General features: G+C 41.4%; 1 protein-coding gene across 1 annotated transcript in view; it reads left to right on the forward strand.

The window, feature by feature from the left end:
• The window catches only part of gpc3 (glypican 3), a 159,241-nt gene that overhangs the window by 69,431 nt on the left and 74,662 nt on the right, over positions 1 to 15,148 (forward strand). The gene's annotated exons all lie outside the window — the stretch shown is intronic.

Genomic DNA, 15,148 nt, shown 5'->3' on the forward strand with positions numbered 1-15,148 from the left:
AGTTCAAGTCCATTTTGTAAGAAAAGGTAGATTAGATGAGAAAGTACTTTCTGTTTGCATGTTTCATTATCTTGCAACACGATTATTGACATAAAATGAGACAGAAATCAGGACGGCTTGTAAAAAACAGACTTTCATAAATATCTAAAAACATAACATAAAATATAATATAAAAACTTTGATGGGTGTTCAGTCGCCGCGGTCTGAGCCGAATAGAGAGATGAAACAGAGGATCAATGAACGCTTATATTTGTTGTTCCTGAAGCGCCTACGGTGAGATTAAACCTTCTACCATCAGATGCCCTGCAGCCCAATTGTGGAACGATTCTGAACTACAAAAACAAAAGAGATGAAAAAAAAATCCATCAACATCTACATTTACCAAGGAATAAAAGTTCCTTGATTGATGTAAGTAGTTCTAAATCGATAGAAAATGAAACAATGATAACATCATCCCTGTTTATGCATCAAAACGTACGTATTGTACCCCCTTGTCTGATTTTTATTAACCTCGAAAAAGTGGATCAAAGACGTATTATTGATTGATGTATTTGTAGAGGGTAAATGTCGTTTTGGTTGCTTTTCATGAACAGAAGAAAAAAAACATGATCTGTTTGTATTTGAATAGCCAATCACTGAGCCAATCAAAATCAGAAAAATTAGCTTAACACGATCACTGGCTGATTGATCTGATAGATTTAATTTCATAATGTCTTCATGCTTAGTAGTTAAACATTGATCCTAGTTGTAACTAGAGATGCACCAATCTGATATTATCATCTGTGTCGGTCCCGATATTGAAAGAAAATTCAATATTGGAAAAAAAAAATTAATATAGATCTGTGAAAATGTTCCTGGTCCTTGAGGGCAGATCTGTTTAGTCTAATTCTATGATTTGTGCCCTGAGCGACGTCATGATTTATTATTTATTTGAAATTATATTTAGAATCCCTAATTACACTTTCTGAACCCTCTGGAAGAAGATTTACTGCACTTTATTTTTTACATGTTTGATCAAAATAGTCAACCTTTTGTTTTTGTCAGTTTCTTTATTATTTATTGTACATCCTAATTACATCCTGACTGACCAAATGAAAGTTTTGTTTTTTTTACATGATTGACCGAGCTTCTTATCTTGTTGGTGTATTGAAGTGGCTGTGCTGGTGCAAATTTATCAAATACATTTCTGATTCAATATATTTCTATCTGTGTTTAGAAAAGAAACATTTTAAGTCAAATCATTGCTGTTTTCCTGTATCAGAGACCTCAAGTATCGGTATCGGTATCAGTATCGAAAGTGAAAAAGGTGGATCGGTGCATCGTTGGTTATAATTACCTGTAACCTCACTGCAGCCAAAATCAGCTTGAGAGGCACAATATTTGTCTCATTAAAGAAAACACTCACATAGGCACACAGGCCTTTTGCAACGTCAGGCTCTAATGTTTTCCGCCTTTTATTATAAAAAGGTCAGAGTAAAAACATGCAAGGAGATCGTGGTGTTCCCAAGGATTCTGAAGGCCAGTTTTCCTCTTATCAGCAATTTTTTATTTTTTTATTTATTTTTCTGCTCCAGCAGCCAAACAAAGCCTGCGTGGCGCTGAGCCTCTCTGGGTCGTCTGTGTGGGATGTTTGAATCAGACTGAATGACACTCAGGTAACCTGCTGGATTCGCCAGATGTAATGTCACCGTTACGTTTCAGCAGACACATCTGCACCGCGTAGCGCCTGCTGTAACCACCTCCAGAGCTGCAGGTATTTAACTCTAGTGTAACGCTGCTTAATCGCATTAATTACACCTGTTCATTTTCTGGTTTGTGAGTACTGGAAGCCGCTGTTCCACTCAAACGCTCGGCTCTACATCCCTTTATGCAGGGATGCTGTCGAACACTTTCACTGTGAAAAAGTATTTGCTCCCTTTCAGATTCCTCCTCTTTTTACTTTTTTTTTTTTGCTGCACTTATTCGTGCCACACTAATAAAATAAAAAAATTTAAATTACAAGAAAAAAGCCGTAGTATTATGACTTTATTTTCATTGTTTTATGAATTTATTCTGTTACGACTCTTAATATTTTGACTTTACTCTTGTAATTTTACTTTATTTTTCACACTTTTCTTAGTATGACCTCAATACTCTGTCGTATTTAAATATTTCATTTCACAGATTTTACAAATATTAAGGGAAAAAATTTATCCAAAGCCAACCTGGCCCCGAATGGAAAAAATAATTGAGGCCTAAACCTAACAACTGATTAGCAGCAGCAACTGCCTTCGAGCATTTTTGACATCTGCAGACGAGTCTTCTTTTACATCACCGTGGAGAAAGTTTGACCCACTCTTTTTTGCAGATTTCTTTTAATGCTGAAATATTGGAAGATTTTTGTGCATGAACAATCTGCATAAAGTTGTGCAACTGAAGTTCACACATTTACTTCCCTGTGCTATAAAATGGCACTAAACACATAACGCTGCCCCTTTAAAACAGCCTTTCAGCTCTGCACAGTTATATATGTGATTGACTTTGAATGTTCTTTAACCTGTTTAGATCAGAGCACAGTGTTCTGCTCTTTTGAGATCTTTTAGCCCGCTTCATGTCGTCAGAACGGTTCTATTGAGCTCAGCTCAGGAAGCAGTCAGGCCAGATAAATTGAACTCAGCTGTGCAAAGATGTGGTTATCATAGAACGTCATAATTTAACAAATATATTTCCACACATGACGGGGGAGATTTTGCGTAACTGATTTCCTCTGGATAAATAAAATGACCATTTAAAACCAGCTTGTGTAACAATAAAAAAAAAGTAAGGGGGAAATTACTTTTCAGAGGGCTGTCTTTTTTTTAACTTCTTTTTTAAAAAAAAAGTTTGCTCCAACACAGTTTCCACAATTACATGCATAAAGCACTTTTTTTTTTGTTGGAAAGTGTTTGAAGATGCGTGATTCCAGCAGATGAAAAGAGCTGTAACGACTTCTGACTGGAGAAAACAGCGGTAAGGAGGCTGATGGGCTGTCAGCTACATGTGCTGCTGCGTTTCTCAAAAAACAAGCTGCAAACAGAAAACCTGTCACGAGCGTCGTCTAGACACGGCCGCCTGTGTTCTTAACTTGCTTGTGTGAAGAGGAACAAGCGAGAAAAATGATTTTTATGAATGCTAAATGCTCACCTTCTTTAGCTTTCATCTGCGTGTCAGTAAGCCGGTGTAAAGCACCATCCTCTAACGTTCCGACTCAGAGAGATTTCCCACTTGTTCAAGTTATTTTGATAACTTTCCAGGGTTTTTTTTTCTCCTCCTAGATTGATCTACTTGGCTGTCACTGTCGCCGTTTTTATTTCTCGGCCTCTAGCGTTTTGCGGCTCAGCCAGCTGTTTCGTCCTCATCGGCTGACCTGGCCGCCCTCCTGACCACGCATTTCAGCCCTTATAATTCACTTCTGTGTGACAGCTACTGCTATGCTGCGAGCTGCAACATTTTATCCTGTTCAAGCATTCAAAAGCCTGCTACGGCTATTTTTCAGCCTTGCAACAAAAGTCATAGCTTGCACCTTTCTCCTGCACTTTTCTTTTTTTTTTTCACTTTACTGCTGCGAGTAAGAAAGCATTGTATTACCATGTTCTACATCAAAGTCTGTTTGCTCTTTCGGTCCCAGAGGCCCCCTATCAGCTCAGCTACAGAAAAACGGTTTCCTGGAGTTTAATTCGTTTCTTTTCCTTGGTAAGTCAGACTGAGTCGTTGGTTTTGGGTCGCCTTCAGAAGCTCCAGCAAACGCTTCACTCTGTCGCCTCGTAATGAGACTGTCACTGACGTCCTTCGACCTTCAGATGCTCCAAGTCCATCTGAGGAACAGAATAAGTTGTCCTGAAGCTTTTTGGATGCACTATACAGCAGCATGTCACGTTTCATATGCACTGCAATTGTTCATGCCCCAAGAAACGTTTCACTTCTCTTCACATTACAGCCACAAACTTTAATGTATTTCACTGGTATAGACCAAGACAAAGTGGTATGTTATTACAGATCTACTTTGATATGTATAAATAACCATTTAAAAAGTGTGTTTTGCATATGTATTCTACTTCCCTTTTTGTGGTACCCTTAAATCTAGGCTCCCTAATTAGCTAACAGAACCCATCTTTGTGTGTGTGTGTGTGTGTGTGTACTAGGTTTTTATATACTTGTGGGGATGTGGTTATATTTCTGTCTACAATGTGGGTTGTGGGGACCACTGCTTCTTGTGGGGACATTTTCTTGGTGTCTATGATGGGAATGGCTAATTTTCGGTTAGGGGTTAGGTATGTGATGGTTAGTGTTAGGCTGTAGAAAATGGATGGAAGTCAATGTAAAGTGCTCAAAAGACACAAAAACACAACCGTGTGTTTGTGTGTGATTCTCAGGATGAATCCAGTTCTGTGAAAGCCTCAGAGGTTTGCTAGAGAACATTAATGAACAAACATCATGAATACTAAGGAACACGACAGACAGGCTTAGTTAAGATGAATTAAATTCAGTTAAAACTACAGTATGCAGCATAGTGTGTTTTACATATTTGTTAAAACTGACACCATGTCATGACAGCATAATGTGAGACTGATAATCTGTGAAGAAATTGAGCTTTTCCCAGCGCTACTGTTGCCGTCTGCAAAAATGCACCTCTTATAGTCAAAAACAACCAATCAGAGCCAGGAGGAGGGTTTTAGAGCTGTCTATCAACATGGTGAATGTGTACTAAATGTGCTAGAGGCGAAGAAACAGGAAGTTACAGGAAAACTGTTTGTTATGGAGGTCCTGTAAATAAATAATGACCCCTGACCTCAGTGTTGACCATATATGGTTGATCACCACAAAGTGGTCAATAATTCTGAAGTGGAAGGAAACTATAACTTGTTTAGCAATTTTTTATTTTACTAAATACAAATCAGAAAAAAAATAATCATGCATTTAAATTCGGTTACTACTGTGTAGTTGTCCTTTTGGGGTGTTGTCTACCAGTTTTGAACATCTAGGATTTTCCGGAGTGTATTATCAGCCTGGCGGGCCACCAGACTTAACTTGCACTTCCACCAGGCTGAGCATTGTTTGTTTATTTATTGTAGTTTTTTTCCTCCTTTTTTTATACCAATAATGGTGATAAAGATGAGTTAAAGAGTCTCTTTGGTGAAGTGGTTGGAAGCACAACGGGACATAGCATCTCAGTAAATCAAATCAAAGTTTGTGAGTTTGCTATGTGACAAAATGAAATGTTGAATATTTTTTTGCAAAGTTTCCACATAAGTTCTAATCGGTCGGTAAGGCAGAACGTCGCTGGCCGTCCTTCCACGTTATTAAATTCATCCGGTCATAATTAAAAAGTCTTTGTTCCTTCGGTTTATTTCCTTCTCATCTTAAGAGAGAGCGACTATTTGATCGTGTTGTGCCGATTTAATGCATCCACCGTCTGAAGGTGACATTAACTAAAAAAAAAAAGGCAGCGCAGAGGTCAGCTGAAGGGATGGAAAACTCTCCTGCGATTATGGCAACATCGCTTTCTAATCCACTCAAAGGGATTCCCGCCTGCAGCATGTTCCAGTCGAGGCGGCGGCGGCCTCACTGCTTCCTTCCACCCGCTTGTCTCCATCTATCACACTTCTTGTTTTGTCTTCCGTCACACACTGCGCACCCATCTGCTTCCAGAACTTCAATAACACTCTGCCCGTCCTCCAGCAGCTACTCTTCAGCTCGCCTCACTTCGGCCCGCTGTCTCAAAAAGCCCAACTTTTCCTTTTTTTTCCTTTTCTTTTTAAAAAGGGGGAAAATAATTCTCTGAAATTGTTAGCATTTTCTGCTCTTCACCGCGTGCGTTAATTCCCCTGTAACGTTTGTTTCCGTGTGAAAGCGAGCTGTGCGGAGTTAAGCCGGTGCATGGGCGTGATGCGTCGCGAGCGTGAAAGCTGGATTGAGGCTGAACGAGTGGGTGTGTGTTCATTTGAAAGCGGAGCGTTCACACAAAGACGCGTATTGGATTAATAGAGCGGGGAGGCTTAATTTGGGGTTCTCAAGCTGTGTTAGTCGTGACCTCACTCATCTTCTGGATGGGCTGCAGGCTGTTTTTCTTTTTTTTTTTGGTTGTTTTTGTTTTTTTCCTCTCCATCTTTTGCCAGATTCTCAAATCACAGTTAGCAGCGAGGGCTGTGGGTGTGTTTGTGTGTCCGCCTGCGTGCTGGAAATAAATCCATTATTGGAATAGCCTTTCACTCAAGTATCACTTTCCTGAGCTGCAGGATCCCTTGGAGTGCGAGGATGTGTATTATGTCTGCAAGGCGAGTGTTTGATTGGGGTGTCAGGTCTCTCTCAGCTGTGGGGAGTTTTGGCGAGAGGTGTGTGTGATGTGTCTCGCAGCTCTGGCGCTGCTTGACTCCGTTTGCCTTTGAATGCAGCTTCAAAGCCTGCCTCGCTGAATGTTTCCCTCCACATGATCTGGCAACGTTTCCTAACCCCACTCCACCTCCCCCCGTTCCTTCTAGCTCTCTGCTGAATGTGTGTGTGTGTGTGTGTGTTTTCAGTACACTTTTCCCTCCGTCCTTCGCATCTCGCTGTGTCCTCCAAACTCTGCCCTGACTCAACTTTGACCTGTGTGGGGATTGTGGCGCCGGAAATCAATAGCGTCAATGGCGACTGGTGGAAACATGGCGGCATTTATTATTATTATTCTGTATTATATTTCCTGCACAAACTTAAATGGATTTTATTGGGATTTTGTGTAACAGACTTGCAGAAAAAATTGCATATTGTTAAGGGAAAGGCTACATAGTTTTTAACACATAATAGCCTTAATATGGTGGTCATACATTTGCGTTCAGCCACCTGAGTTAATACCTTGTCGATAGGAATGCAACGATTGCAGTTGACTGACCTGGCGATTTTGATTTTGGCAGTTGCCGATATTTTTTCGTCTAAAATGTTGCTAAATATAGCAAGAAAGTTGCTGAGTTGATAACAGTGGGGTGAATATTGTTAAATGCAAATGTGGAGACATGACCTGGTGGGTAGGGCTAACAGTCAAACCGCTCTCATGGTAAAGAAAAGGAGGAGAGTTGTTGATTTGTAGATCTTTGCCGAAGTCGAAAAGATTGTTGGATTAGATCAGCTTCACGTCTAAATATCGGCCGATCACCGGTCTCCCAAAACTAAGGAAACAGAGATCATGTGCATTATTGGTGCATCAACATCCAGTTACAGCTGCAGGTCTTGTAGAATATGTCTTTCTACACTGTTAGAATTTTTACCCTTTTCTTCTCTGTAAAATATCTCAAGTTGGATTGGTGGAGAGCACGTGTAAATGGCACATTTTTAAGTTTTGCCCCAGCCTCTGAATGATTCTATATCTCGACTTTGACTAGGACATTCTGACATACTTATATGCTTTGTGTTTACTGTTATCGTCCTTTTGAAAGGTGATCTTACAGGTCTTCCTCCAGGATGGTTCCTCCATCCATCGACTTTTATCAGCTTCCATGTCTCTGCTGGTGAATAGCATCCATCCTACATGATGCTGCCACCACCACTTTTCATGCCGAGATGGTTTTTGGTCATCAACCACACGTAGCGGCCTCCAGAGTTAGCACTGGACTCTTGGCTGCTTCTTTGATTCTTTCTGACCGTGTCAGTTTCAGGTTTTCTTTAGACGTTTCTGACAGGTTTTCTCAAAGCTTCGTCCCATATTCTCCTCCGTCCCCCTCTCCCCTAATCAGTCATTGTCCTTTCTTGACGCCGCCGCTGCCGTGTGTAACCGTGGCAGCGCTCGGGCTGATGTGCGCAGTTGTTAGGTTTCTCCTGCAGGAAAATGAACTGAGCTGGGGGGCTTTTACGAGTATCAGAGTGAGGACCGCTGAAAACTTAATTTTTCTTCTTTTTTTTTTTGCACTCTACAATTATGCTCAACTTTGTGTTGATTTATTGCAGAAAATCTTGACAAAAAAAACAAACAAAAAAACCCCAATACTGACATTTTTTAAAAGCCATTTCTTCTTCTGCATCAAATTTCTGAAAGAAATGTTTTATTAACAGATCAGACTCTTATTCATTAGAACAAATTCTCATGTTGTTGGCTGAGGTTTGTGTTTTTACAATGTAAAGCGCTTCGAACTGCACTTGTTGCTGAAATGAGCTATACAAAAAACTTGATTGATGGATTGATGGATTGATTGGTATTAAAACTACTTCTTTGGAAAGTAATTTTTTGAGTCTGTGTGTGTTTTTAAAGACTGATTTTGGTCTCTGCTCGTCACCAGGAGCCGTGTTCTCCTGCTTCCTCATCCTCGTCCACGTTTTCCAAACGCACATTGCACAGTTTCTTTGTCTGATTTCAGCATTTGCCTCCCAGTGGTTACACGTAACGTTTTACAATACGCTCCTCATTACTGATTAATATTTCATATTTTCCTTTTGAAAGACATGATGCCTCAATGACAAGAAAGTTGCTGAGTTTGAACTGTTTTGGAATTTCTTTGATTTGCTGCCTGTTTTATAAGTTACCTAAAAGAGTATAAATTCATGTTGGGAAGAAGAAAAAAAAATCACAAAGTGATGAGTTAAACACCGAACGCAGAAAACAGCGGCGAAGAAACCTTCCTCATTATTAATGAAGCCTTGTCTGAGTTGTTTAGGAGGCGGCAGGTCAGGATGTTTGTGCAGAATTTAAAACGGCCAAACAGAGACCTGAAGAAACGGTTTAAGCTCCAACGCAAAGACGAGACCATGAACGCTCCTCGGGTCTGGAAATGGAGAGAAGAGTCGAGACTACTTAGACGGTGCATAATAAATACTCTGTTGGACTCTTCGTACCTGTAGAGTTACATTTCATCTCTGTTGTCGTCAGAAGCCTTTTTCTTTTATTCTATAACGGGCATGTGGTGGTTTAGTGTTTGAAGTGAGAATAAATGCCATGAATGTCTTCATTTATTTCCTTCCAGAAATGTTTCTCGGTTGTTTATTTATATTTCATGAATTCCTCAGTGTTCTAGAAAGTAATGTTGATGGCTACATGAATCATTCAACAGGGTGTCCAAACTTTGTTAATCATATCACTGAACTATAATTCAATCTGGAGAGACTCACACAGAGAAGAAAATAGCAGTTAAAAAGATTTAATGGTACAATTTCTTTGGCGCTCGGACCCGGCAGAAGACCGTGAGCCGAGGATCGCCGTGAGCAGGCGGTCTCCTCGGCGAGCTCGGGATAGTCTTCCCCCCGGGACCGAAACTGGTGGTGGAGTGGAGCTTGGAGAGGAAGAGCACAAGGGATCCTGGACGACGACCCTCATGGTGAAGGTGGAGAAGGGGAGGAGGTGGGTCGAAGCACGGCTGACGAGCAGGAAGACCCCAGGGTAGCTCGGACTTTTGAAGGTGTCTTTGGACGACGATTGGCTGGAGCGGCGTGAAGCTCTGGTCCGGATTGGCTGCGGTCGGGCGTAGTGATTAGATGATGTGGTGAAGCTGGTCGAGTCTCCCAGTTTGAATTTTTGCCAAGGCTCCATAATGATAAAAACAGATTCAGATCCCTGACCTTTACAGTACGTTGTGATGTCACAGACTTATTGGATGAACTGGACTGATTAAACATGAGAATTTAGCTTCCCCTCCCTCTTCAATATTAATTTTTCAGTTTGTTGTTAAAAAAAAAAAAAAATTCCTTCATGCTTAGTAAATTGTCTGACAGCAGGGAGAGATCAGATCTTGAGGAAATAAACTAAGGCTGAAGAAAATAGGTTTGCTCCCCTACTTTTAAAAGTGGCGGACAGCTGACCGCCTGCTTCGTTGTCGAGGTTTGACCGTAGCGGGGGGGAAAAAAACAACCACACAAAAATATCCCTGAAACTGAGACATTGCTTTGTGAAAGAAAAAAAAATGGTCATATTCCTGAGTTTAATATATATAAAAAAATCGGTTCAGTCTGTCTTGCTGTGATATATTTTTTTCCTTTAGAAACTCAAAGGGTTTCAGTTCAATGAAAGAAAAGAGAAATCTGTGTGTGTGTGTGTGTGTGTGTCCTTCCACCTGACTCACACCTTTACCTCCAGCTACGATTTGCCAAATGTTCGCCCACGCTGTCACCACCTGGCTGCTGCTGTGCGCTGTGATTGCAGTGTGTGTGTGCGTGTGTGTGTGTGTGTGTGTCAGCTGACATGGTCTCTAACAGATGGAGTAACCTAATCCATGCTTCATTTCTACCCCGCTGTCCATTGGCCCTTACGGTCCGCTGGTGATGCTATCTGGGCCTTACGGGCATCCTGTCTGCTTTGTTCCTGGAAGGGGACGGTCTCGCCCCGCTCTCCTCCGCTCCGCCTCCGGCTCTCGGACACACAGCCGTCCCACCGCAGAGGGGACGTTGGGTCGACCAAGTCTTAGGTTACCAGGTTGCCCCGGATAAATCTGCGCCTCCTACAGCAGCATATTGTTTACAGTCCTTTCTGATTTTGGGGGTTAGCCAGTTCGCTTATTCCTGACTGGTTCCAGCGGCAGCTTGGAAGTGTCTGTCATTTTTCTGCTGACTGTGCGGATGCAGTGCCTTTCAAAACTGGTCATACCCCTTTTAAACTTTTTCCACAATTTGTCATGTTACAGTGACATTGTGTGTAGGCCACAGAGTTTTGTTTTGGTGAAATGACACAATGAAATTCTTCTGCCATTCTTCTTGTCACTTCTCCGTAAAATGCCAGGACTCTGGAGTGCAGAGCTCATTGAAAACACGTCAGCAAATTTCCAACCTGAGCTGGCATTCTCCGCAGCGCCTCCAGAGTCATCGCTGCTTCTTGCTCAGACGCTCTCCTCGGCCGTGTGTTGGGAGGTTTTGCTTTGCCGCCATCCTCTTCCTGTTTTCGCGTCATGGTCTGAACACGACACGCTGAGAGATTTGAAATGTTTGGGATATTGTTTTATGACTTAGCATTGCTTCAAATTTCTCTGAGCGCTTCCATTGTGAAGGTTAACAAACATGGGAGATGCGACCATGCGTAATAAAGTTGCACACATTGCAGACCTATCCACACTCAGTTATTTCTAGTAAAAAACAACAAAAGAACGTGAATATAGATGCAAATTTCGGGTTTTATTTGTTAAAAACTTAAAAATCATCTTCCTTCTTTCTTCTATTTCACACATTTCGCAAGTTATTTTATGTTGGCCAGTCACATAAAATGCAAAAAATTACTATTTTTAAAGCAAGTGGTTGTAACGTAAAAATGTTTAAGCTTCCCAGCCATAGGACACTACTCCTTAAAATGGACTATCCGTCTGTCCATCCATCCATCCGTTCCAGTGTCAACTAGAGGTGAAGCCCCATCAACCAAATGAGTTGCTCTCATTGGCTTGGTAATTTATTGATGTTTTCCTCTCCTGTGGGATAATGGGAGTACGACCGGCTGATGGATGTGGCAACACGGAGCGTGTCTGTCTTCACAGCGCCGACCGCAGACGACGGTCAGTCAGGGGCCGTGAGAGTGACGCTACAACGAGACCGATAGACCCTTTAGCGTCATGTCTGATAATTAGATAGGCCTCATGTAAGACTGTATTAATGTCTAGTTAATGTGAAAGACAGAGTGATGGGGTATTTGTCGACGTTCATTGACGGCGACTTATTTCATCCAGTTCAGTTTGAAGCATTGGTCGCCGAATCAGGATGAACATGTCGGCGCCAAGTAATTTTGGTCCCGTTTCTAGTGCAAACATCTTAATACACTTGAAATAAGACTAAACTAACTTACAAGTAAGTTTTCAGCAACACATAGGAGGTTATTTTAAGTATATAATTCCTTAATATTGATGAAAAAGTACTAGTTTCATTGGTGGATAAATGAATTTATAACATGGGAAAAGTGTTTTGTTCCAAGTTAAATTATCTGCCAATGGAGCTAGTACTTTGTCAGAAATATTAAGGAATAATTTACCTAAAACAAGCCTCTACAGCTTGTTAAAAAAACTACTTGTAAGTCACATTTGCTAAGATATTTGCACTAGAAAGTAGACCAAAATTATTCGTTGAGATTTTGCATTTTTCCATGTAATTACCGTGAGTGAAAAACGACAAGATGTGCAGAAACGCATAAGGATAGCAGGCGTTCACAAAGGTAACGTCGCATGCATAAATAATATATCACCATGTGACAGAGTACCTGACAAAAACCGGATTATGTCTTGAGGATCTGATAAGGGCGGTAAGCCGAGAGGCCTCAAATCCTCGGAGTAAACGTTAGTCGATGGCTGCTGTATCCCAATGAAGGTAAAGTAGGACATTCTAGGAACATTTCCCTCCGCCGGGTTTGGCTGATGCGACTTTGACAAGGAACGGGTTTTGTCGGCAGGCGTCGGTCCACCTCTGGCTGCTAATTTTAAGCCGGTCTCTAACAGTGTGGGGCTCTTGAACCTCGTGTGGTTGCATCCAGCATGTCACAGGTCCCTGACACACAGCCCATCTCCCCTCCATTAAACGATACCTGATCCCACGGAGGTTTTCACTGATGACAGTGAATGAGCGGAGGAAATGGGCTCACAATGGCTCTCACCGTGAACCCAATGAGTCAGAGTCATTGAAAGGCATTTATGAAGAGCCCTCTAGTCTTTCTCTTTACCCCTGCAAAGTGGATATAAGAGATGTTACAGATAGTGGCTTAATTACACGGCTTTGCTGGAATAGTTTTTTTATATATAAATGTGAAGGAGAAGAAGAAAGAAGAAGCAAACGGCTTTAATTTCAGCCTGCAGCTTTCAATCAATAACCTAACAGGGAACGAGACGTCTTCTCATTTCCATGCAGGAAAATAAAACTTTGTGCTTCTAAGTAGGTCTTTCAGTTTTTACGAGTTTGAGCTTCTCGGTCTGCTTTCTCGTCTCGGTGGGAAATCTGCACATCTGTCTGCTCAGCGATCACAGAGGGAGCTGCTTCCAGACGCAGTGGGGCGGCTGCAGCCCGGGAAGCCAAACAGATGTGAGCTGCTCCCAAACATCCTCCCAGTCTCTCCTTCACCTTCTCGTTCCGCAGCGAGTCGAGACGCGGTTTCAAGTCCTGGTTAAGAACACGTACAAGTAAACCTGCAACTGGGGGAAATTTAACGCTGCGCTTAAAATGGGGGAATCTTTTGCTTATCGGTGTGTGTCAGTGAGAACCAAACACGTGTATGATGCGTGTGTGTTACGTCTGCGTCTGTTCTTAAAGGTTTCTGTATACTGATACCAATGAGTATCAGTATTCATTGGTACTGATACCCGGACATAATGCACTCGGACCATCATGTCCGGGTGCATTACTTTTCCGTCACTGTCTCATTTTATGTTTTATTTTTTTTTCATAGCAATGCCCCCCCAAAACCTCCGAATCCATTACATTTCTGTGTTTTGTGATTGCCATTTAGGGGACATGGGACATATTTTTTTCTTTTGCTTTTCCTCGCAAGAACATACTGGTGAATTCATGCGGCATCATTGAATACCGAAAGTCTTTTGTTTTTGAGATATCGCAAGTTTTATATCTTTTTCTTTAGGATAGAAATGCACCATGAACTGAAAAAGCAAAACAGGCCAAACATGGGCTTTCCATCTCTATCCATTTCCTCTAAGATCTAAACAGGAACTTTCCGTAAGAAGGAAAGAAATAAAAACTATATCCAAACTATTTGGACTAATTCTGAGTTATTATAACGGGGATGCTAAAGTCATATCTGAAAGTTTTATTATGTCTTTTTGTGTTGATGATCAGAATGGTTTAAGGGTCGTTGTCATGTGCAGTTCCTTCTCAACCTTTCACAAACAGACATAAACAGGCAGTGAATAAATTGATCTTCAGTTTTTTGCACCAAAGAGTTAAGAATATATAAACACGTTTTCACTGAGGCTCTTTAAGTGTGTATGTATTTTACATTTGTGACTGTATAAAAAGTGCATTTGCTTATTGCAAGGGAATGCAAAAGAAGAATGTTTCCCCATGTCCTCTAGGGGGCTCCATACTCTAGAAGTTATGACTATGAGTCAAGTTAATGAGAGTCATGAATGCCTTGAGTTTCACGTTCAGGTTCAACCAGCCTTGATATTAAGAAATGTTATTATTGGGTTGTTGTTAGGGTTATCATTTAGGTTTCAGTTGTGTTTTTAGCAAGAGAAATAGATTTTTTAAAAATCTGTTGCAACCTGGCGGTCAAAATGCTTATGCCATAGTGCAAAATTATTCATTATTATTGTCATTATTAGTATTATTATTATGTCTCCCAATGCCTCTAAAGCGTATAGCAGGTGTGCAATAGCTTGACACGCATGTAAGATCGAGCAACCAAATATCTCATGTGGATCTGATGTGAAACAAATAAAAATGTGTAACTGCGCCCTCCTTGCGCTCTCTGATAAATGTAGCGGAGGACCTGTGGTGCTGTGGGACGATCTTTCTTTCAGACGTCCAACAAATCGATGACCCGTTGACCGGTGGAGAGAGGCGCCAGCCCCCTCTGCGACCTCGCGAGCATCAGCGTGTTAGATAATGGATGGATGAAGATCCTAGAAGTCTCGTTGGACCATGTGCCGTTGCAGCTGATTAACCGATTTAAAACACATGACCTGATCAATATGAAGGTGGATCAGAACCTCAGTGAACACACAGAAAACCGTTCCTAAAGAACTGAAAAGACGTTTAGTGGTAATGACTCTGAGCAGGCAGAAGGAAGAGGAGTGGTGACCGATCTTTAACTGTCACTCTGCCTCGCCTGTGTCTGTTTTGAGTCCCAAACGTAGCAAAACCAAAAGCTAGAAACAACATTTCCCTTCTTCTTCCTAGAGTTTATTTGGGATATCAACCCCGTAACTTATGAGTTAAACAAAATTTCCACTTCCATAATGAAAAACTGATATTAATTTCAGATGTCTTTGAACTTGCAAGCCAAAAAAAATAAATAAATAAAAAAAAACTACATTACAAGTTCAACATAACCCCACCAACAAAGAGAGCTGTCGGATTGTTTCTCTGGGTTTTTTTCTCCAGAGACCTAAAACTGTGCCGACGAGCCTCGTTTGATGCCAGAGAAGCCTGACAAGAAACAAATGAAACTGTCCAGGCAGGAAAACCAAATGAGAAAGATGAAACGACCAGCACAAAAACCGAGTCCGTCTAAACGTCACTTCAACCAGTGTTTCCG

The sequence above is a fragment of the Xiphophorus maculatus genome, chromosome 23, assembly GCF_002775205.1.
Source record: "Xiphophorus maculatus strain JP 163 A chromosome 23, X_maculatus-5.0-male, whole genome shotgun sequence".
NCBI classification, from domain to species: Eukaryota; Metazoa; Chordata; class Actinopteri; order Cyprinodontiformes; family Poeciliidae; genus Xiphophorus; species Xiphophorus maculatus.